The sequence below is a fragment of the Micromys minutus genome, assembly GCF_963924665.1.
Source record: "Micromys minutus genome assembly, chromosome: 5".
NCBI classification, from domain to species: Eukaryota; Metazoa; Chordata; class Mammalia; order Rodentia; family Muridae; genus Micromys; species Micromys minutus.
In genome coordinates, this window is record NC_137974.1 from 58357307 (window position 1) to 58379000 (window position 21694).

The following is a 21694-nucleotide window of genomic DNA, read 5'->3' on the forward strand; positions in this document are numbered from 1 at the left end:
TGCTGGGTCTGATCTGGGCTGGTGTGAGTGCATGTGACATTAATGAGATGCCCATGGCTCTCCAGGAGTGTCTGCCCTGACAGGAGACACCCTGCATCTACCCTTTCATATAGTGCTAGGCCCGGGAAGAGTCCTCTGTGGCCTAGGTTAGCAGACATCCGAGGGGTCGGCAGTGGAGGCCCATTGGGTGACTGTTCTGAAGTTCTCCTATGTCTTTCAGGAGCTGGAAGCTGGGGGACAATCTTGTGACACAGATATAGGGGAGACCTTGAGATCTAGGTTAGGGAGAAGGCTTTTCCTAAACTTTAGTAATGGTTGTTTCCTGAGAGGGAACAGAAACACTCTTTGGGGGGAAATATGAAGTGTGTACATCCCTTCCTCCCCCATCTCCTCTCATTTCCTCCCCGGGTCTGCCCTGTCTCTTGGCTGTCTATATGCCAGGCCTTCTGAGCCCCCGAGGCCGGGCCTGTTGGGAAGGCCTACCTCTAGCAGACACTCTCTAGAACTATCCTCCCTCTCACCACAAGACTTCTGGTCATGAATCTTCCACATGAGCACATTCACAGGAGCTCCCAATCACACAAGTGTGACAGGGGTCATTCTTCCTAGTCACGGGGTGGCTGCCTGGTTGAGTAAGGGCTCCCAGGGGCAGGATGAGGCCCAGCTTGGAGCCAACTTCTTGGACGAGCCCCTATGGGGATGGGGGTGGGGTGGGGGCTGACCTGGCCGAGGTCCCATGACCCCATGCTGCTCTCTGGGAGTTTCTGACTGCTTGCTAACAAACACCTCGTGGCTATTAATAACCCTCTATCTGGAATAGACCTAACTGATAAGGGGAGGAGCACTCTGGCCTTGCTCATCTGACTGCCCAAGTTCAAATCCCGGCTGCTATTTCTGGATTCTGAGGTCCCAAATCCCCCAACCACAGCCCCAAGTCTGTCTTAAGGCAAAATTGCCTTTCTGAATCTGTCCTTCATCTGTAAAACAGGCGCCATGACACCTATCACTTACTTTCGTGTGCTAAGCTTCATATACTTTTCCTAACACTAGACTTAGATAGTAGTGTTTGCATTCTGGATATGAAATCACAGACACATGTGGCCCAAGAAGGCTGACCTTCGTGGGACATGCAGATGAACATAGAGTGAGGAAAGAGGGAATTTGAAAGCTGAGCAGTGGTGGCCCTTGCTTTTCATCTCAGCACTCAGGGAGGCAGAGGCAGGTAGATCTCTGTGAGTTCAAGGCCAGCCTGGTCTACAAAAGGAGATCCAGGATAGCCACGTCTACACAGAGAAACCCTGTCTCAAAAAAAAATACAAAAAACAAAACAAACAAACAAACACAGAGAGGGAACTTGGCCTACTCCTTCTGTCCAGGTCTTCAGAACAACCTGGTTATTCTGTATCGGCGTACTCTTGCTCCATGAGGTAAGGGTGCAGCTTTGCCCTCGCCTCCTGAAGGCTGACCTACCAAACCAGAAAAGGCTCAATGGTCTAGATGCTTTGCTCCCATGGTGTGACAAATACCAGGGCAGAAACAACACAAGGGGAAATGGGACTTATTAGTCAGTAATGAGAGGCCATTGGGGCCTGGTGCAGGGATCCCTGCTCCACGACTAAGTCTCTTCCATGATGGAGTTCCAGGTAGGCTCCTGGCTGTACCCTGACCGGGCTTTGTATACTACAGTTCTTCCTGGACTGAGGAAGGGGTTTACTGCCTATATACTGTTGGGCTTTCCTCCTGCCTGTGACCAGCCTGGTCAAATACCCTGTGCATCATCTCAAACACTTTAAAACCCCAACTGAAGGGGGCCTGAGGAACAGGGAGAATCATGGGGTGAGGGGAAGGTAAATTTCACACTGCCAAGCCCTAAAGACCTGTGACTGTGGAAAAAATTGGTGTGGTTCACCCACCACAGGCCCCAGTGGAGTGTTGGCCTCTGACAGGAGAATCCCAGGGAGACTGGCCTATCTTGAACGGCCAGCTATGGCTGACAGGAAGGGGCAAAAGTGGCCATTTGCACCCTCAGCCTCTATTACTATATTCGTTCAAAAGCCCCCTGTGGCTTTCCCCAGCTCTAGGCCTTGTTTCTTCCCCTTTTAGACCAAAGGGGACAACTACTTGATCAGGGGCCAACTATGATCTCACTGTTATTCCATGGAGGTTGGGGACAGTGGGTTAGTCCCAGAGACATTAATTCTGTCCCCCCATACCCTGGATCAATACTGAGTTATCCGGAAAGTTCTTCCTCACACATGACCTGAGTTCCTTGTATGTCCCTTGGTTCTACCTGGGCCTCTAGGCTCTGTAAGCAGCTGACTCTTCTGGGTCTGAAGAGGGAAGATCCTGGAGGTGGCTTGCCAGATCCAGCAAATAAAAACACCGAGTGCCCAGTAAGCGTTCATTGTTTGTCTGAAACTCAAGCTTAACCGTTCATCCTGTGCTTTGTCTAGCAATGTTCCTGACTCCTGGTGAAGAGCACTTGGGCCTTCTGAGGTAAATTTCTCAGACACTTTGATGCTGCAAACACACACACACACACACACACACACACACACACACACACACACACACACCATGTGGAGAAGTTCCCAGTACAGACACTGTAGGCAGCCCCTGTTCTAGGTATAGACCAACCAGAAGCTCTGGGGGCAGTGGCAGGGCCTCTTCAGACCAGGAGCCTCCTCGGCATGGAGTCTGTTACCCCTCAGATTAGCACACTCTCCCCTGCCATGCCTTCCTGGTGTACCCTGAGGTACTTCAGGGAACCCACGGACCAGTGTGCTCCTGACTCCACAGTTCTTCATCTTTAGAAGCTCATAGGCTCTGGAAACAGAGTGAACTACTTTTGTGGGAAGCATGCCTCCTGAGCTCCGGCAGAGCCTCTGTCAGCCAGTAGCCCTGTGGTCTACAAGAATGCTTATCTGCTATCTGGGCCACAGGGCCTCAGTTGTACAATGGCAATCTATCTAGCCTGCTGATCTTGGGGGTAGCAATTTCCAAATTGTGAACAGTGATCTGTTGGTGTGTCAGGAAGTTAAGTTTGTAACTACCATGGCCTTCCCCTCCCCTATCCTTTCTTTCTTTTGTGAGACAGTAGCTTGTTTAGGAGCCCAGGCTGGCTTCAAACTCTAGATCCCCGTGCCTTAGTTTCGGAATCTGGAGATTATAGGCAGGCACCTGGCGCACTTTTTCTTTAGCCCTGGCTGTCTTGTAACTCACTCTGTAGTTCGGGCTGGCCTCGAACTCAGAGAGCCACCTGCCTCTGACTCCCTAGTCCTGGGATTAAAGGCATGTGCCGGTACTATTGGCTTATGGTATAGTTTTTCTTAAGGGTGAAAGCAAGCTGGGTAGAATATTCTGAGATCCTTGGAAGAGTAAGGTTTAGTATTGTTTCATGAAGCTGTTATGGCAGAAGTATGTCTGAATTAGGGTTAGGCATATGAAATGTGTTTTTCACACTGGTTATTGTCAGTTAAAAATCTGCAAGGCAGTATCTTGGTGGCAGGGGCAATGTAAACCCTAAGGTGGGACTTTGGTAGTTCTTCGAGTTAAGGATGCAGACCCCTGGGCACCATCCTCTCTGGAGCCTAAGATGAGACCTGTCTTTCTGCTCTGCTCTGTGAGGTCTGTGCCTTCACTAGTCTTGGGCTGGACCCTCACTGGTGAGGGCCTCCAGGCGCCAGTCTGGGCTGCTGCAACAGGAGGAGAAGGTTCTAGGCTCCAGGAGCCTGCCTGACTGCTCCAGTCTGGCTTTACCAGTAATCACACTGGATTGAGAAACCTCCACTGAGGCCAAGTGGAGAAACACACCCCCTCTCTAGCTTTCTCAACTGCCCTGCACCCTGGGAGGGCCTTAACCCCTTCCTGAGAAAGGAGACAGCACAGAATGTGAGTTCTGGGGGCTGGCTAAGTGGAGAAATTGAGAGGCTAAGGACCTACAGCTACCAGGCTCCTTCTAAACCTGTCTGATATTTAGGGCCTCTGAGCCCGTTTTTCTTCTGGGGAGTCACGTCAGATGTGACCCATCTTACCTCAGAGGATCTGAAGCTAAAAGAGAAGGAAAAGGGCAAGGGGCTAGTAAAAACAAGTCCTCAGATAATGACAGTTTCTCTACCCTCCTCATGAAACTTGTTACTGTGAGAGTCTGAAGTGGGGACATAGCCTGGCTTAGGGACCCTGGTCTGAGGGACACACAACCTATCTTCAGAGATTCCTCAGTCTGATGGAGACATAACCCCATCTTAAGGGAGTCCACATCAAAAGAAGTGTCCTCAAAGAAGCCCAGTCAGACAGTACCTATGAAACATCATCTTCTCCATCCTTCCCAGGAGGTGGTTGCTCTAGCGGGACCCTGCCTTGGTGGAACATCTTCCAGGGCCTTGATCTCTTTGCCCTGTGTTGCTTGACTACAGTTAGATGTGTGGTGATGTCCCTGAGGGTGGGGAGGTGGGCATGAGGGTGGAATGTAGGGAGGACATGCCCCCCCAACTCCTGATTGTTTTTGGAGGAGTGGTGATGTCTGGGGGGTGGGGGATGTCTCCGTCTTTCCTTCTCTACTGCCATTCTGCTGTCACAGTCCTGGGTTTATTGTCCCTGACAGATTACAGGTGTGTAAACACCTTATTAAAATCCCTGCTTAGGGGCGGAGAGGTGGCTTAGTGGGTAAAGGCATTGGTTGTCACTAAGTCTGACAACCTGAGTTTGATCCCACAACCCATATAGTAGAAGGAGAGAACAGCACAAGTGTGTGTGTGTGTGTGTGTGTGTGTGTGTGTGTGTGAGACATGTTCATTCTCACTCGAGTGCATGATGCACGTGCTCATGCACACACACATAGTAAATAAATAAACGTAATTTAATTTAAGAAAGGCTTCGGTTTATATTAAGGACTAGAAAGGATTTTAGCAATTTGAGTTGCAGATCTGGGAGAAGATGGAGGTCCAGAGAAGAGGCTTGCACATGTATATGTGTGTGGTCATGTGGCTGCTAGCAGAGTTCAGCTCTACCCTGGTAGGCAGGACTTTTGAAGACTTGGGATTGGGGTCACCTAACACAGGTGTAGGTGGGAGGTACCACAAGGCAAGCCGTGGTGGGTTGTGGGTAAATACATCTGTACAGGGTCCTTTCGGGGGAGGGGGTAGTTGAGCATTCGTGTGAGTGTTACCATAAGGAATCTGTTATTCTTTATCTGACTGTGGGGGAAGGGAAGGCTTGTACCAGGGACATCAGACTTGTCTTATCCCATTCAGGGCTGAGTCCACTTGGCCCATCCCTCTTGAGCCAAGGGTAGAGGGCAATGAGTCACAGATGACTCAGGTGCTGGAGGCCACAGCCACGCGTGGCACGTGACAGCTGAAGGCAGCCAGATCTGTTCCCGGACAGACAGGTGACCCAGGAAGCTGACATGGAGCTTTTGTTCCTAATGAATGGGAGGAATATTTGCAGACTGGAGTGGGGTAACAAACAGCAAGGGCTTGCCTGTCTGCTGGAGCCATGATGAATGGCCCAGCTGGGTTCTGAGAGTGCAAAGCCTTGCCCTGATGATCGATTCCATGGCCAGACCTGAAAGAAGCAGCATCATGGATACAGGCTGGGTTCAAATCTCCTGTGTGTCCTGGACAACATCATTTCCTGTTGGGGAACTTCAACACCCCAGGAGATCCCTTTTGGCTTCTCTCATATGGGTTCGAAGGTTGGGCCCGGAGCCTCCGCAATGTCCTCTGCCTCCTCTTTGCTTGAGGTGAGGCATCAGGCTGATGCTGGGGAGCATAGCAAATGCTGGCCCCGCAGGGGTGTGGCCTAGGGTCCTGTCCACCTGCAGCCCAGGATGATTACAGGGTGAGCGGCTAGGACCAGACACTGTAATCTGCTTCTCTCCTCCAGCCAGGCCCGCTCTGACTTCTTTCAGTCCAGCTCCCTTGTTTTCTCACAGTATTTGGAAAGCGAGGCCGTCCCACTCCGTGGGGTAAAACTGAAGGCAAATAGAGAGCTGGAACAAGCAGGGAAGTGGGGATGGAGAGCGGGCCAAGGAATGGAGGGGAGGTGGGAGAGAGAGTTAGGCCTCAGAAGGCTCTGCTCTGCCTGCCAGACAGAGAAAAGGCATGCATGCCTTATACCTGTGCTCCCAGACCAGCCTAGACCTTGCTGACATCCCTCCCAAGATAGCTACAAACTTTCTTGTCACTTCCTATCATGAGGAATGGGCGAGTCACATTGGGTCACCTTATATCTCAAATCCTGGCCATTTCTCTTATTTTCTTCCTGGGAGTAAAAGTTAAATTCTTATAATGGGGACCTCAAGACCCCACCCACACCCCCCATGATCCCTTCCAAGAGCTTCAAGTACATTCTACAAATACAGTGGCCATGCTCCTGCCTCAGGATCTTTGCACAATCTTTCCCTTGGCCCAGGATGTTCTATGTGTAAACATCTGCTGGGCCTATTTCTTCATCTTCAAGTGCTTGCTCGCATATCACCTTATAGCGAGGCCGACCCTGGGAACAGTTTATGCTTGGGTTTGAGTGTTCATGCACATATACGTGTGTGTGTGTGTGTGTGTGTGTGTGTGTGTGTGTCCGTCCTATGAGTAAATGCTCTTTGTCCCCAATGGTCTTTCTTCTAGACCTCATAGGGGCAGGCCTGTAATCCCAGCAATTCAGGAAGCTGAAGCAGGATTGTAAACCCAAGGTTGGCTTGTTTCAAGACTGAGTTCAGTGCCAGCTTTGGCAACTTCATGATACTCTGTTTCCAAGTAAGAAGAGGGTTACGGTAGAGAGTGGTCCACTCTCATCCAGCATGTGCAAGGACCTAGTTCTATACCCAGTGTTGGAGTAGAATGGGGTAGAGAAGAACCAGATGGAGGGAGGGCCTGGCTGGAAAGGTCAGAGAATAGGATATGTTTGTGATCAGAGAGGCTCAGGAGAGCAGCAGATATGGGGCCAGGACTAGTGGAAGCCCAAAGAAGACTAGGGCTGAAGGCTTTTGTCCTTCTCTGCTCTTGTGACAAACTCTATGATCAAAGGAATGGGTTTATTTCATTTTGCACTTCCAGGTCACAACCTGTCATCCTTGAATAAAGTCAGGGCAGGGACCGCCGAAGGAATGCTGCTTGCATTCTGGGTCTCTGACCACCCCCTGTCTCTGGACCAATTGCTGGGGGATGACACTGCCCATAGTAGGCTGGGTTCTCCTATGTCAATCAAGGGGATTGAACAGACATGCCTACAGTCCAATCTGTTCTAGGCAATTCCTCAATGAGCTCCTTTCTTCGTGTAACTATGGGCCGTGTCAGGCTGAGGAGAAAAACTAACTCCACAGGTAGCACCCTCACAGGAGATGGCACTGGGAGAAGAGGTTGGCTTTGCCCGGTACTGTCCTTCCATGGCTGCCGACAGGCAGACAGATGCTCCGTGTTATTCTGAGTGGCAGGTGTGCTGCAGAAGCTTGCCTGCAGGGCCTGATGCCTATGACAATGAGGAGAATATAGTGCCGGGAAGCAGTTTGGTATGTGATCCCAGCTGGGACTTTTCTTCCAAGAAATAGAAAAGAAATTCTTCCTTGAGTAAAAAAAAAAAAAAAAAAAAATCCCAAAAAACTAAAATTCAATGGTGTGGGTCATTTGCTGTTTGGAAGACCTGAGGACAAAAGTCTACAGGAGTACAGCCTCCAGGGCCTTCTCCCTGGCCACACCATTCTCTGGGCAAAGGAGAGGCCCACCAGCTGTGCATGGGCTGCAGAAGCCAATGAGAAAGCACCGTACTCATTTTACCTGGGAATGCTCACCTCTGACACACTCTTTGCTTCATTTCCGCTTCCTTTGAATTCTTTCAGTGGTATGCATGTGCACATGTATGTACGAGTGCAGGTACACATGTGTGTGTATTCATGTGGAGGATAAAGGTCAAGATTAGATGTCTTCTGTCGTTACCCTCCACACTTTTAAAAATAATGTTTATCCCACGTGTCTTGGTGTTTTGTCTGCATGTGTGTCTACACAAGGGCGGTGAACTCCCCAAAGCTGGCATTACAGACAGCTCTGAGCTGCCATGTAGATGCTGAGAATTGAACCCAGGTCCTCCAAAAGAGCAACCAATGCTCTTTTAACCCCTGGTCAAACCATCTCTTTAGCTCCCCTCTCTGTCCCACGCTCCTTTAAAGATAGCATCTTACTATGCTGCCCTGGCTGGACTGGAACTCACTCTGTGGATCAGGCTGACCAAAACCTCAGAGCTCTGCCTCTGCCTCCACAGCGCTGAGGTTATAGCACCCGACTTTATCTCCCACCGAACCCAGCACCGCTGATTGCCTAGATAAGCTGGACAATGCGCTCCAGGGCTTCGTGTCTCTAACTCTCTTCCCTCGGGCGGTATGGTTAGAGGCAGGTGACCAGCTTTTATGTGGGTGCTGGGTGCTCTCTCTCTCAGGTTCTCACGCTGCTTTCGAGGCAGGTGGCTTACTGAGTCATCTCTTTAGCCTCACAGTAGGTTTTGTTTAAAAAAAAAGGTGTGTGTGTGTGTGTGTGTGTGAGAGAGAGAGAGAGAGAGAGAGAGAGAGAGAGAGAGAGAGACAGAGACAGAGAGAGACAGAGAGAGACAGAGAGACAGAGAGACAGAGAGACAGAGAGAGGGAGAAGAAGAGGGAGTGCTGGTGTCCCTTCAGTACCCATGGCTCTCTGGAAGCTGTCAACAACACCATCATCTGCATGGTAGTACAGGATGCAGCTTTCACAGGGAGCACTTCTTTCATGGCAGGGATGGGATTCTTTGTCTTTTTCTTCTATAAGCAAAGCCACCTGCAGTTCCTGGGTTTACTCTACTTCAAAAATAACTCCAAAGCTGGTTCCTTTCATCCCAGCAATCGGGAGGTGGAGGCAGGAGGGTCAGACGTTCAAGGCTACATAAAAAATTTTAGGCACGCTTTGGCTCATGAGGTATGATCTCAAATACTCTCCTCTGATAGATAGATAGATAGATAGATAGATAGATAGATAGATAGATAGATAGACAAATAGATAGGTGAGGTGGTAGATGGATGGATGGGTAGATAGAGAAATGATAGATGATGGATAGTTAGATGATTCATAAGTAGATAGATAGATAGATAGATAGATACATAGATACATAGATATATACATAGATAGATACATAGGTAGATACATAGATAGATACATAGATGGGTGGGTGTGTGGGTGTATGGATAGATGAATAGACAGAGAAATGATAGATAGACGATGGATACTTAGATGATTTATAATCTAGATAGATAGACAGACAGATAGACAGATACTTGATGCTGTCCTTCTCTTGCTACCATCTGGCTGTCTGGCCTGGGCTCTGTGGCTTCCATGCTTCCCTCTGGGTTGGCTGGTCTCTGCAGCTTTCAGCAGTTAGGACAGACTGTCCTGCCCCAAGGATGCCAAGAGTGCCAGACTGGGTAATGCCTTTGAGGCTCTGCGTTGTTGTTTGAGATGCTCTGTTTACATTGTCCAGGCCAGCTTTCAGTTTATGACCCCCAAATCATGCACTAGTGCCACCATGCCTGGTTGGGGCGATCGACAGAAGGTCAGTAAATATTTGTTAAAAACAGGAGTAAGTGAACGAATACTCCAAACCTGCCTTTCCCAAACTTCCAGAGACTTGGTTCCTCTGTCACTCAGCACAGAGCCAGCTTTCACCTGCCACGTGGCCAGGCCAGCCCGCCCTCACCCTCGCCTTACCCTACCTGTGGGCCCCTCACTCCCTTGCCCATGTGCAACTCCTGCTTCCTGGAACCAATGAGTTTCACATCTGCCTTAGGGACTTTGAACTTGTTATTCTTTTCTTCTGGAACATTCTGCCTCCACACTTTTGCATGGATACCTTCTCTATACCATTAATTTATTTATTTTGTTTCTCAAGACAGGATTTCTGGTATAGCCCCGGCTGTTCTGGAACCAGCTCTGTGACCAGGCTGGCCTTAAACTCACAGAGATCTGCCTGCCCCTGCCCCTTTAATACCTGTGCTGGCATTGGCACCACCACCACCATCACCAAGATTTTCTTTTTGTTTTATTTATTGTGTTCTGGTCTTAGAAGGAGTTAAAAGAGGCCTCCCTTGAGCACCTTTATCCCACAGTATGGCACCAGCAGGGGCTGGAGAGAGCCCATGCTACTTCTCCAAAAGTCCTGAGTTCTGTTCTTAGCACCAACTCCAGACAGTTTAGAGTCTGTAACTCTAGCTCTTCTAGCTTCTGTGGACACCTGCACACATCACACACACACACACACACACTTACACACATACATACACAAACACACACACACTCACATACACACACACACACACACACACACACACACACACACACGTGTGTTTCGAAGAAAAATCTTTAAAAAACCCCGACATCACCAAGTTTCTAGGTCACCCTCCCTACAGTATTTATCTCTAGCAAGGCTTGATTTGTCTTCCTTCCTTTGGGGTTTCTGGGAAGCAGGAAGCTTGTCTGGGTGATTGTGTTGACTGTTTGTTCCCATGGGGTGGGGCTCGATAATCATTGATCAATTGAATGAATGAATGAATGAATAAATGAATGAATGAATGAATGAATGCTCCAACTCTGCATCAGCTGAGCTCCTGGAGACTTTGTGGCGTCTTACATAATCAGGACTTCAGTGACCCTGTTTGCACTTTTCATTCCAAGGATATTCAACGTGCTTGCCCAACGCAATTCAAACTCACTTATTCCCAGTGGCTCCTTCTTTCCCTGGTGAGGCACTGTAGGGATTATCTCAGGGACTTTCAGCGAGTCAGCATACCTTGGGCCGTTTACAGTTCTTGTCAGAAAAGATAAAGAGATTTGTACAGATGGTCTCTAAGATTCCGTTTGATTTTCAAAGACCAGCTCCGGACCCAGCTGTGGGCAGTGGTTGAGAAGGAGGAGAAAGGCTAGGTGGGGGAAGGGACAAGTAGCTAAAAGGACTTTTTCAGGAAGGGTCAGGTCACCTGATTCTTCCTTCTAGAGCCTCAGGGAGAGCGCTCTGGAAGATTCTGGGTAAGGTTAGGTTTGGAAGTTCAGGCTGTAATCCCCTAGGTGCTATGATGCTCGAAGCATAAGCTAATGATCGAGATAACGCCTCTCTGTTTCAGCTGTCTGGCCTGGGGCACGCAGAGTCCTGAGAGTCTGTGGTCTTGTTGGTATGCGAATGAACATATTTTGGGGGAAGATGTCTTTAGTTTTCATGGGGTCCCTAAAGGATATGTGTCTCCCAATATTGAAGAGCTCATATGTGGAAGGCTAGGCTGACCTCTTAAGAAAAATAATCAAAGAAGGAGATGAGGGTGAGCAGAGACAGCCCCCAGTTCTCCATGTTCTTATGTCTCCCCAGATCTTTATCTCTTGCAAGGAGTTGGGTGACCCGCAGAAAGATCTGGCTGCCTTTATGTCATGACTGTTACGACCTTTTGGTAGACCTGCACAGATGTGCCTCTGCTCTACAGTGACTCCTGTGAGCAGACAGGCAGACTGTTGGCTGAGGAATTCCAGGCCTTCCCTTTGAAGCATCCAGCAGGATGGTAATCCAGCAAGGCTGGCTGGATGCGTCCTCCACTCTTCCTCTGCATGAGGGGTGCCCAGGGAAGAGTGGCTTCGGCCAGTAGTTTGCTCTGACTCTAAAGCAGGCTGTGGACACTGAGTGGAAAGGTCGAACCCCTCATTTGATCTCAGGCCTGCTGCATGAAGGGCACTTGGGGGTGCTGGGGTGGGGGAGACAGGCATTCTCCAAGGGGAAGGCATCCTTTGGTGTGTAATCCCTGAACAATGGAGTATTTATAGCACTGTCTTTGACTGCAATGCAGGTGTGTGTTCCCTACTGGACTTTGGGCTTTACTGCAGGCCTCAGGCCTGGAAGACTTTTTGGAATGTGCCCCTTGCCTTCTAGGGCCACCTTTGGCCTCACCTGCTGTTTACCTTCCTCTTGGAGTCTCTTTGCCGCTCCCCCCTTCCCCTTTGGCAGACTAAGCCACTGCCAGGAAATTGTTGGTCAAAGGTGAGGTCACTAAGAGCCTAGAAAAACAACAGGTCACCATTAACCTTGTCTGCCTTCCAGGTATCTTCTGCTTCACACAAACTCCTCCCTCCTTCCTTTTCCCCAGCACTTGTTCCCGGAGATGAGATTCTGGCAGATTATGGGGTGTGTTTGGGGTGGGGTAAATCCTGTAAGACTGACCATCTTGAGGCATTCCTCATTAACTATTTCTGACTGGTGAGACACAGTTTTTAGGTATTATCTCAGATTGTGTGGCCAACTGAGCTTAGATGCTGGTTACCCAGTAAGGTCCAAGGGAAGCTGAGAGAAAGATGATGTTCATTTGTCAGCATATTCTCAGGTCCTGTCTCTTAATAATGCTTGTTTCAGTGGATGAATGAATGGATGGATCGTGATAGGTGGGTGAATTGGGTGGATGCACACATAGATAAGTAGCGGGATGTGTGTGTGTTTGTGGATACATCCATGAATGGATGGGCAGGTGCAGGAGTGGGTAGATATGGATAGATGGGTGTTTGGATTGCTGAGTGAATAAGTAGATGAAGGAAGGTTGCTTGGTTGGTTGGAAGGGTAAGTGAGTTGTGTAAGTGGGTAGATAGGTGGATGTATGGATAATGGGATGAGTTGGTGGACAGTTGCAAAAGTGAGTCTGTTGAGTGGTGGATTGGTTGGGTGGTAGGTGAAGGAATGGATAGAGATAGATGATTGGATAGGTCCATAGATGAGTAGACATATGAATAGCTGGGTGTTTGGAAGGATAAATGAATGGTTGGGCAAATGGGTAGATGGGTGGATTTGTGGATAGATAGATGGGTGTTTGATTGTTAGACAGGTGAATAAGTGAGGATAGATGGATTGATGGTTGATAGGCCGGAGGATGAATGTATGATGGGTAGTTGGACAGTTGGAAGGATGAATGGATAGGTGTAGGTGGATGGTTGGATGGATGGGTAGTTGGGTGACTGGGAGGCTGGGCAGGAAGACAGAAGTTTGGGAGGATAAATAGTTGGGTAGATGGGTACGCTGGCAGACAGCTGGATGGGTTGCTGATGATGGATGGCTGGTTAGGGAAATATTTGGGTGGGTAAATGAATAGGTGGGACTGATGTCCTCGGTTCTATGGCTGAGAGTTTGCCTCCTCTGGGAATCCCCTTGAGAAAACTTCTGCTCTGTTGTCTGCGTATTTCCATTCCCATTGTCTTGTTGATATGATCTTAATTTCTTTACCAACCCTTTTCCCAGGGTTTCAGATGGCTGTGTTCAAGCCAATAGAGACAGAGCCTTCTAATTCTCCATGTTGTCCCCTGACACTCACCCTGGTACCTGCACACTGTTGGATGCTTACCAGACTGTGGGATCTGGACAAAGGAGGCAGGGGTGGAGTGAGTTGTTTTTACAAAATAATTCACTTTTCTTGGTGAAAGAGCTTAGCTCCCACCAAATTGGTAAACCCCACACAACATGCCGCAGGTCTGGGATTTCTTTCTGAACAGAACTGGTCGTCAAAAACAGCTGACACTCATCTGTATATTCTATCCAAAGCTGTTTGCTATGTGCCTCCAACGTGTCAGACTCTGCCTGATATAGCTCTAAAGTGGAGATGGTGTCAGGAATGTTGTATCTGCCCCAGTAGCACCTAAGCTCTGGAGCCTGAGGTCAGGACATCGGAGAGGACGTCCCAGAGAGACAGTGGCCCCTGAAACCCTTGATAAATCTTTATTTGAACTTTTGCTTAGAGAGCTTAAGTGTATCCCAGTTAGCCAGGACCTTCCTGGTGATCCTCCGTGCCTCTTCTCCATCCCTGGTCCGTGGAGTTGTCAGAACCACAAATCCTGGCTGACTATGAGAGGCCCTTGCCCTGTAGACAGTTGTGCAGGGCTGGAGCAAGGGATCGTTGCCTACCTTGCCCTCTCTCATAGATTGCACCCCTGTCGTTTGTCTTCACTTGGCCAGAGCCTTTTTTGCTGACCCAGTACCTGGGGCTCTGGAATGGGCACTTGGCACAGCTAGGATGTTCCTCCTTACCAAGGTTCCCCTTCTTCACAGTGACAGGTGGGCACCGGAAATATGGGACTGTGAGTCTTGGTAGAGGGAGGTCAGGTGTGAGCATGGTCCAGCCGTTGGGCAGAGAGGGTGTCTGGGGAGAGAGCTTTGGATCTCTGGGCTGCTGCTTTACAACCTCAGGCCACTGTGCAGAGGCTGTGCAGCAGCTGCCCTTGCCCTCGGGTCGGACCTCCAGCCGGGCTCCCAGGCCTTGTTGCCCCACCAGCCTGAAGGCACAAAGTCCAATGGGGTGATTTTGTCATCTCTTCCCATGGTAGCCTTAAAGGGCCGGTGCCTCTTGAAAGTTAATAATTAATAATTACCCGTTGGGTCACCATCAGACCCAGATGGTGGCATGTATAAAGATGAGTGGGTGGATGGTTATGAGGTGGTGACAGAGCTGTAGCCTGTTCCTAAAGAGACGCTGGAGGCCTCATGCTTGGAACTCATCCCCTCGGGGCTGTCTCTACCCTGCAGCTCTGGCCTGGAGCCATGAAGAAGATTCTGTGTCTTTAATGGCGAAGAGCCCAGAGAACTTGTGAGCTCAGAGGGAGAGTAAAGTCTCGGATGCTGCCCCTGCTTTGACAGGAGAGCATTCAGAAGAAAAGTCAGGCCAGGCTTAGGATGCTCACCATGGAGGTGGATGACTCCCGGGCAAATGGGAAGTGAGATTACATCTTAGGGCCAAGGAAGGAAGGCCTTGCCCCTTATGGCCTCTGTACACACATATCTAGACTTGGAAGGGTCCTACCTCCCTATCTCGCCACACAGCAGCCCCCACCCCCACCTTTCTTCTATCCTCCATCTCTGTTCCCCTTAGTTTTGGGAAGCAAGGTGACCAAGGCTAATAATGACACCAAGAAAGTCCTTCACATGTACCAGGTATATCGTGTGGCCCATATCATAGCCCTTGTGAAAAAAGGATTTCTTTTAACCCTTTGACTACTTGTAATGGCCTTGTCCCTCCGCTGTCCCCCACTAAACTACCTCACTTGACCTTCCGGTGATCTTTTGAGAAGTACAACACCCAGTCCACATCCCCTTCTCTTCCTTCCAATAAGAGTCTAGTGGGTCTGAACTCAGCCTGGCTGGATCACAAGCCCCTGCCCAGATTGCTATGCCATAGCCTCTCTGAAGTCAGAGCCAGGGCTCTGACCGGCCTGGAGGAGGTGAAGGAATAGACAAAATGACCTAAACAAGAAAGCAGACTTTTGGAAGGATGAGATACCTCCTGGGGACAGCTAGGCCTCAGCTTTTGACCTAGGGCTCATCAACAAATCTGAGGGTTCAAGTCAAAATGTTGCTAGAAGGTGGGTATGGTGGCACCCCTTAATCCCAGCGCTAAGCAGATAGAGGCAGGCAGGTCTCTGTGAGTTCCAGGACAGCCAAGGTCACATTCTGAGAGATCCTGTCTCAAAAAGCAAACAAAAATTTTTCTTGAGCTAGGTGTGCTGTCTGGAACCCACTTGTAATCCCAGCACTAAGGCTGAGGCAGAAGTATTGCCACCAGTCTGGGTGACGTGGCAAGATCCTGTCTCAAAAATGCAACAACAAAATAAAGAAAATGAAGAAAACCTTTCTACCTTGATCCCTAGAGTGGTTTCTACCTAGTGCAAGGAACCACACCAAGGGGACGCCAGATAAAACTCAGGTTGTCAGGCTGATATGACACACTGGTACTACACCCCCCCCCAACTTCTGATGCATATATGTGCATGTGGGGTGGGGCAGGGTTGTTGATACAGCTATTCCATGATTGTTCTCTACCTCACGTGTGTGTGTGTGTGTGTGTGAGTATGTGAGTGTGTGTGTATGTAAATGTGTGTGAGTGTGTATATGTGTGTGTGTGTATGTATGTGTGTGAGTGTCTATATGTGTGTGAGTATGTGAGTGTGAGTGTGTATTTGTGTGTGTGTGTGTGTGTGTGTGTGTGTGAAGTCAGCATTTACTCAGGCTTTTGTCCCTTGTCTCTTTCTTGTCCCTGCCCCAGGGAGGTGTCTCTTCTGGGCCTGTCTGGTTTTAGAGTCACAGATTGCCCTTCACTTAAAAATAGTCTTTCTATTGTGGTTAAGTACACATAGCAAGATTTACCAGCATAACCATTTTCAAGTGCACAGTACTAGTGATAATAAGCGTGTCCATACTGTGTTAGCCCTCATTGTCTTCCATTTTCAGAACTTCTAAAGCTGCAACTTTACCCATTCAACACTCTTTCTCTAGCTGTCTGTCCTTCTGTCTGAGTAGTCTAACTTCCATTGTGGAAGCGTTCAATACTGACTATTCTGAGCAGCTTGTATGTGTTAGCACACCACCTCAGGTTGCCCTGACTCATTGCCTGTGTTGGAAGGTCCTTGCTTTTTAAGGCTGAGGAGCATCTCCTTGTATGGACGTAACACAGTTTGCTTATCCGTGAATCTTCTATGGGCACTTGAGGTTTTCTACTTTTCTATAATTGTGGATATTGATTGAATGCAGGTGAACATATCAATCTCTCTTTGAGACCTTGCCGCTAATTATTCGAGACATATAGGCCAGAAAAATGGTTTTCTAAATTTCATGGCAGTTCTGTTTTTAGTGACTTAAGGAACCGTTATATTGGTTTGTGTAGTGCGCCATCTTGCTTTCTTTCTATGATGGTTTGTATATTTGTGGCCCAGGGAGTGGTCCTATTAGAATGTGTGGCCTTGTTGGAGTAGGTATGTCACTGTGGGAGTGGGCTCAAGACCTTTGCCCTAGCTACCTGGAAGTGAGTATTCTGCTAACAGCCTTCAGATGAAGATGTAGAACTCTCAGTTCTGTCTGCACCATGCCTGCCTGGATGCTCCTGCCTTGAGGATGATAGCCTGAACCTCTGAACCTGTAAGCCAGCCCCAATTAAATGTTGTTCTTGTAAGAGTTGCCTTGGTCATGGTGTCTGTTTACAGCAGGAAAACCCTAACTAAGACACTTGCCATCTGTCCATACAGATTCAATACATTCATGCCTGCACTTGTTAACTTTGGTTAGGGGCTAGCAGTCATGTACCTTTTTGTTTGTTTGTTTTTCTTTAAAGTTTTTTCAGTACAACATAATCTCCAAGTTCACTGAGGTGGCTGATCAGATCCATAACCAAAGCTGCCTCTAAACTGGAATTCGGCTCCAGCCTCAGCTTTCTTGTAAGCTCCAGGGGTCACAGCACTCCTTCTGTATGTGTCTCTGTCGGCCTCCCCTCTTGTGAATCTTGCAGGCTGCTTACCCTATGGACCTTTGGGCTGAAGCCTGCCAGTGCGCAGGGGTCAGGCACAATCTCTGGAGGTAGATGCAGGTAATCTTGGAGATATTGGATGCCCTCATTTGTAAGGTACCAATAGAAATGTCTCCAAGCAAACTGCTCCTTCATGTAGCCTCGGGACTTGAGAGACTACATGGCCTTTGGGACATGAAGGTTGGGCACATTTTTGTCTGCCATCTTGGGGTATCTGGGCATGTGGACATCTTTTTTGGCAACTATCATTCCTTCCTTAAAAAGGTGTTCATAGAAGGCAACCCAATTCTTCTTAGGCATCAACATTGGGGTGGCTGCATGGTCTGAGGTGGAGGCTGGAAAGGCCACTCTCTCTTCTTATGAAGGCTTTCAATGTGCATTTTCCCAATGCTTAGCATACCCAGGACATTTACATCTCGTCTTAATCAGTGTTTCTATTTTTGCACAAAACATCATGACCAAGAAAGCAAGTTGGAGAGGAAAGGGTTTATTCAGCTTACACTTCCATATTGCTGTTTATCACCAAAGGAAGACTGGAACTCAAGCAGGTCAGGAAGCAGGAGCTGATGCAGAGGCCATGGAGAGATGTTACTTACTGGCTTACTTTCCCTGGCTTGCTCAGCCTGCTTTCTTATAGAATCTAGGTTTACCAGCCCAGGGATGGCTCCACCTACAATGGGCTGGGTCCTCCCCCCTTGATCACTAGTTGAGAAAATGCCTTACAGCTGGATCTCATGGAGGCATTTCCTCAACTGAGGCTCGTTTCTCTGAGATAACTCCAGCTTGTGTCAAGTTGACACATAAAACCAGCCAGTACATGTCTTCTTTGGAGAAATGTCTCTTAATCTTTTGCTTGTTTTTGAATTGTTTTTCCCCCTTTCTTCTCTCCCCCCTTTTCCGCCCCCCTCCCTTCCACCATATCTTTTCCCTCTCCTTTTTATTCTTAGGATTTATGAGTTTTCTCTATGGGGATAGTAAGATCGTTTGTAGCAACAATTTTGGCATTTTGGTTTTTAAAAAAGAACAGAGACATAAGAATATTTTTTCTTCTTAATTCCAGGTGTGGGGGTGTGGGATTTAGAGTTGTTTCTGATTTTCCACAGCAGCTGACTATGATTTGCCTTGTGCTCTAGCAGGGATGTGATTTTGCCATGGACAGATAGTTCCTTCGATTCTGTGATGTTTGGAATTCTGGGTTCTGCTAGAACCCTGAGAGGCAGGGTAGGTTGTTGGTTGTGGCTTTTTAAGTACTCATGGGCAAAGAAGAAACAAGAAAAAGAAATGAGATATCCTGACAGCAAAGATCAAACTTGGCCTAAGAAACTTGAGGCTCCTATGTCCCCCTTGCTTTCTATTCTTTTTTTCTCTCCTTTCTCTAGTGTTAGGGGGAGTATGGAAAAAGGGTGGAAGAACAAATAACCTACATGTAGCAAAAGACAGCTACAACGATTCAATGTGTTAAAAAATGTTTGTTAGTCTTGCAAGTTTGAAGACCCAAGTTTGATCCCTGGAACCTATATAACAGTGAGAGGGAGCATCATCTCAACAGGGTTAGTGAGAGGAACATCATGTCTACAGGGTTAGTGAGAGGAGCATCATCTCTATAGGGTTAGTGAGAGGACCATCATGTCTACAGGGTTAGTGAGAGGAGCATCATCTCTATAGGGTTAGTGAGAGGACCATCATCTCTATAGGGTTAGTGAGAGGAGCATCATCTCTACAGGGTTAGTGAGAGGAGCATCATCTCTATAGGGTTAGTGAGAGGACCATCATGTCTACAGGGTTAGTGAGAGGAGCATCATCTCTATAGGGTTAGTGAGAGGACCATCATGTCTACAGGGTTAGTGAGAGGAGCATCATCTCTATAGGGTTAGTGAGAGGAGCATCATCTCTATAGGGTTAGTGAGAGGAGCATCATCTCTATAGGGTTAGTGAGAGGAGCATCATCTCTATAGGGTTAGTGAGAGGACCATCATGTCTACAGGGTTAGTGAGAGGAGCATCATCTCTATAGGGTTAGTGAGAGGAGCATCATCTCTATAGGGTTAGTGAGAGGAGCATCATCTCTATAGGGTTAGTGAGAGGAGCATCATCTCTATAGGGTTAGTGAGAGGGACCATCATCTCTATAGGGTTAGTGAGAGGGAGCATCATCTCAACAGGGTTAGTGAGAGGACCATCATGTCTACAGGGTTAGTGAGAGGAACATCATCTCTATAGGGTTAGTGAGAGGAACATCATCTCTATAGGGTTAGTGAGAGGAGCATCATCTCTACAGGGTTAGTGAGAGGAGCATCATCTCTATAGGGTTAGTGAGAGGAGCATCATCTCTACAGGGTTAGTGAGAGGAGCATCATCTCTACAGGGTTAGTGAGAGGAACATCATGTCTACAGGGTTAGTGAGAGGAGCATCATCTCTACAGGGTTAGTGAGAGGGAGCATCATCTCTACAGGGTTAGTGAGAGGAGCATCAAGGTTGGTAAGGGGAACATCAGCTCTACAACATTGTCTTCTGACTACTTGTACATGACGTGTGCTCCTTGTTACAGAATTCTATCTTCAAAATCAGTCCATTATCAAGCATGTGATTTGTAAATTCCCTTCCTTCCTCTCTTTTTTCCTTTCTTCTTCCCTCCCTCCCTTCCTCTCTCCTTCTCTCTTTCTTTTCTTTTTCCTTTCTTCCTCCATCCCTTCTCGCTTCTCTTTTTCCTTCCTTTCTTCCTTCTTCCTTCTTTCCTTCCTTCTTCCCTCCCTCCCTTCCTCCCTCCTTCTCTCTCTTTCTTTTTTTCCTTTCTTCCTCCATCCCTTCCCTCTTCTCTTTTTCTTTCTTTTTCCTTCCTTCCTTCCTTCCTTCCTTCCTTCCTTCTTTCCTCCCTCCCTTCCCCCTCTCTCTTTCTCTCCTTCAGCAGTGTCTTATGCAGCCTAGCCTGGCCTCAACATGTTCAATATTACCTCCAACTCCCAAGGCCTGTGGTCATGGCTTGTATCACCACACCCAGCTTGCCCATTTCCTTTTGTTCTTTGGATTGCTTTTCTACTCTACCAATGGTGGCAGACATCAGCCATTGTTATGAATGGCTCTCCTTTAGTGACTGCTTTCTTTTTACTTTGTGTGTCTGATTGTTTACATGCATGTGCATGTGTGTGCCTGGTGACATCAGTGGCCAGAAAAGTGTGTCAGATCTCCTGCAACTGGAGTTATAGACAATCATGACTTTCCATGTGTCTCATGTGCTGGGAATTGAGCCTGTGTCCTCTGCAAGTGCAGCCAGTGCTGTTAAGAGCTGAGCCATCTCGCCAGCTCTCTATTGAGATCAGTATGGCTCCTTTCCCCAGAAATTCAAAATATCTTAAGTCTATGTGGTCTCTAGGTATATCTCTCGTATGTGACACCTGTGTACCTGGATGAAGTCACCCACCAGGCAGAGAGATTCTTGAGCCAAGGCCTCAGTGTCCCTGATATTTGTATTCCCAGACCCAGCCAGAAGCCCAATCTATTTGGTGAACAATGAATTCCAACTAAGTTTGAAGATGGGTCACCTAGGGGCTTCCATTGCTATGGGGAGGGACATTCAGTGGCCCACCACCACTAGATGAGAGCCTTACTCCCCAGCCATGTGGCCTTGTGCAGTCTCCTTACCCTTTCTGTGTTTCCAGGCCTGCCATCTCTGAAACAGGAATGATAATAGTATCTAGTTTAGAATGCTGATTTCAAGATCAAATAACTCGTAAAGTTCTGAGAACAGGGCTCGGCACATCATAAACACGATGTTGGTGCTGGCTGTTATTGTTATAATTTCATTGTAGTGTCAGCTCTTTGGAGACAGGGAACATGTTGCTTGTGTCTCTGTCACCCTGGCACCCAGCACAGGGCAGAGGCAGGGTCAGCCCTCAACTGGGACTTGTTGCTTGAATTAGATTGTCTTGGGTGGGTTGGGCCGTCCTCACTCCGCCCAGGGCGCCTCTCTCACTGCAAGTCCTACCAGCTTAAGTCCTTCTTCTGTACATCTGGAACTGTCTCCCCGACCCTACCCTCCTTCACTGCAAACCGGCCTCCAGGAAGCCAAACTACTGGTATTTGTTCCTACGGCAAGGCTGGCCTGTGGACTGTGCAGGCTCTGACTACACAGGCCTGTAACCCCAGGTCTGACTACACCTCCTCCCCGGGAAGAGTCAGCTCGCAAGGGGTGGCCTTGGGTGGAGGTGACAGGTCATGAGGTGGGGACAGGCACTCTCGATTTCTTTCTCTTCCATGCCCCTGCCTCACCCCAGGGTTTCAGGTTGATGCCCTCAGGACTGTGTGGCTCCTGCTCACCATCCCAGCCAAGCTGTCTGCCTTGGCAGTGGTATGCTGCTTGCTGCTTGATTCCCTTAGCCTCTGG

The 21694-nt window shown here is 48.4% G+C and overlaps 1 pseudogene across 1 annotated transcript; it reads right to left on the reverse strand.

Moving 5' to 3' along the window:
- Positions 1–17150: 17150 nt before the first annotated feature.
- LOC308420719 (small ribosomal subunit protein eS10-like) lies at positions 17151–17620 on the reverse strand (annotated as a pseudogene). Its single transcript has one exon. The product of its transcript is annotated as a small ribosomal subunit protein eS10-like (transcript).
- Between the last annotated feature and the right edge of the window lie 4074 nt (positions 17621–21694).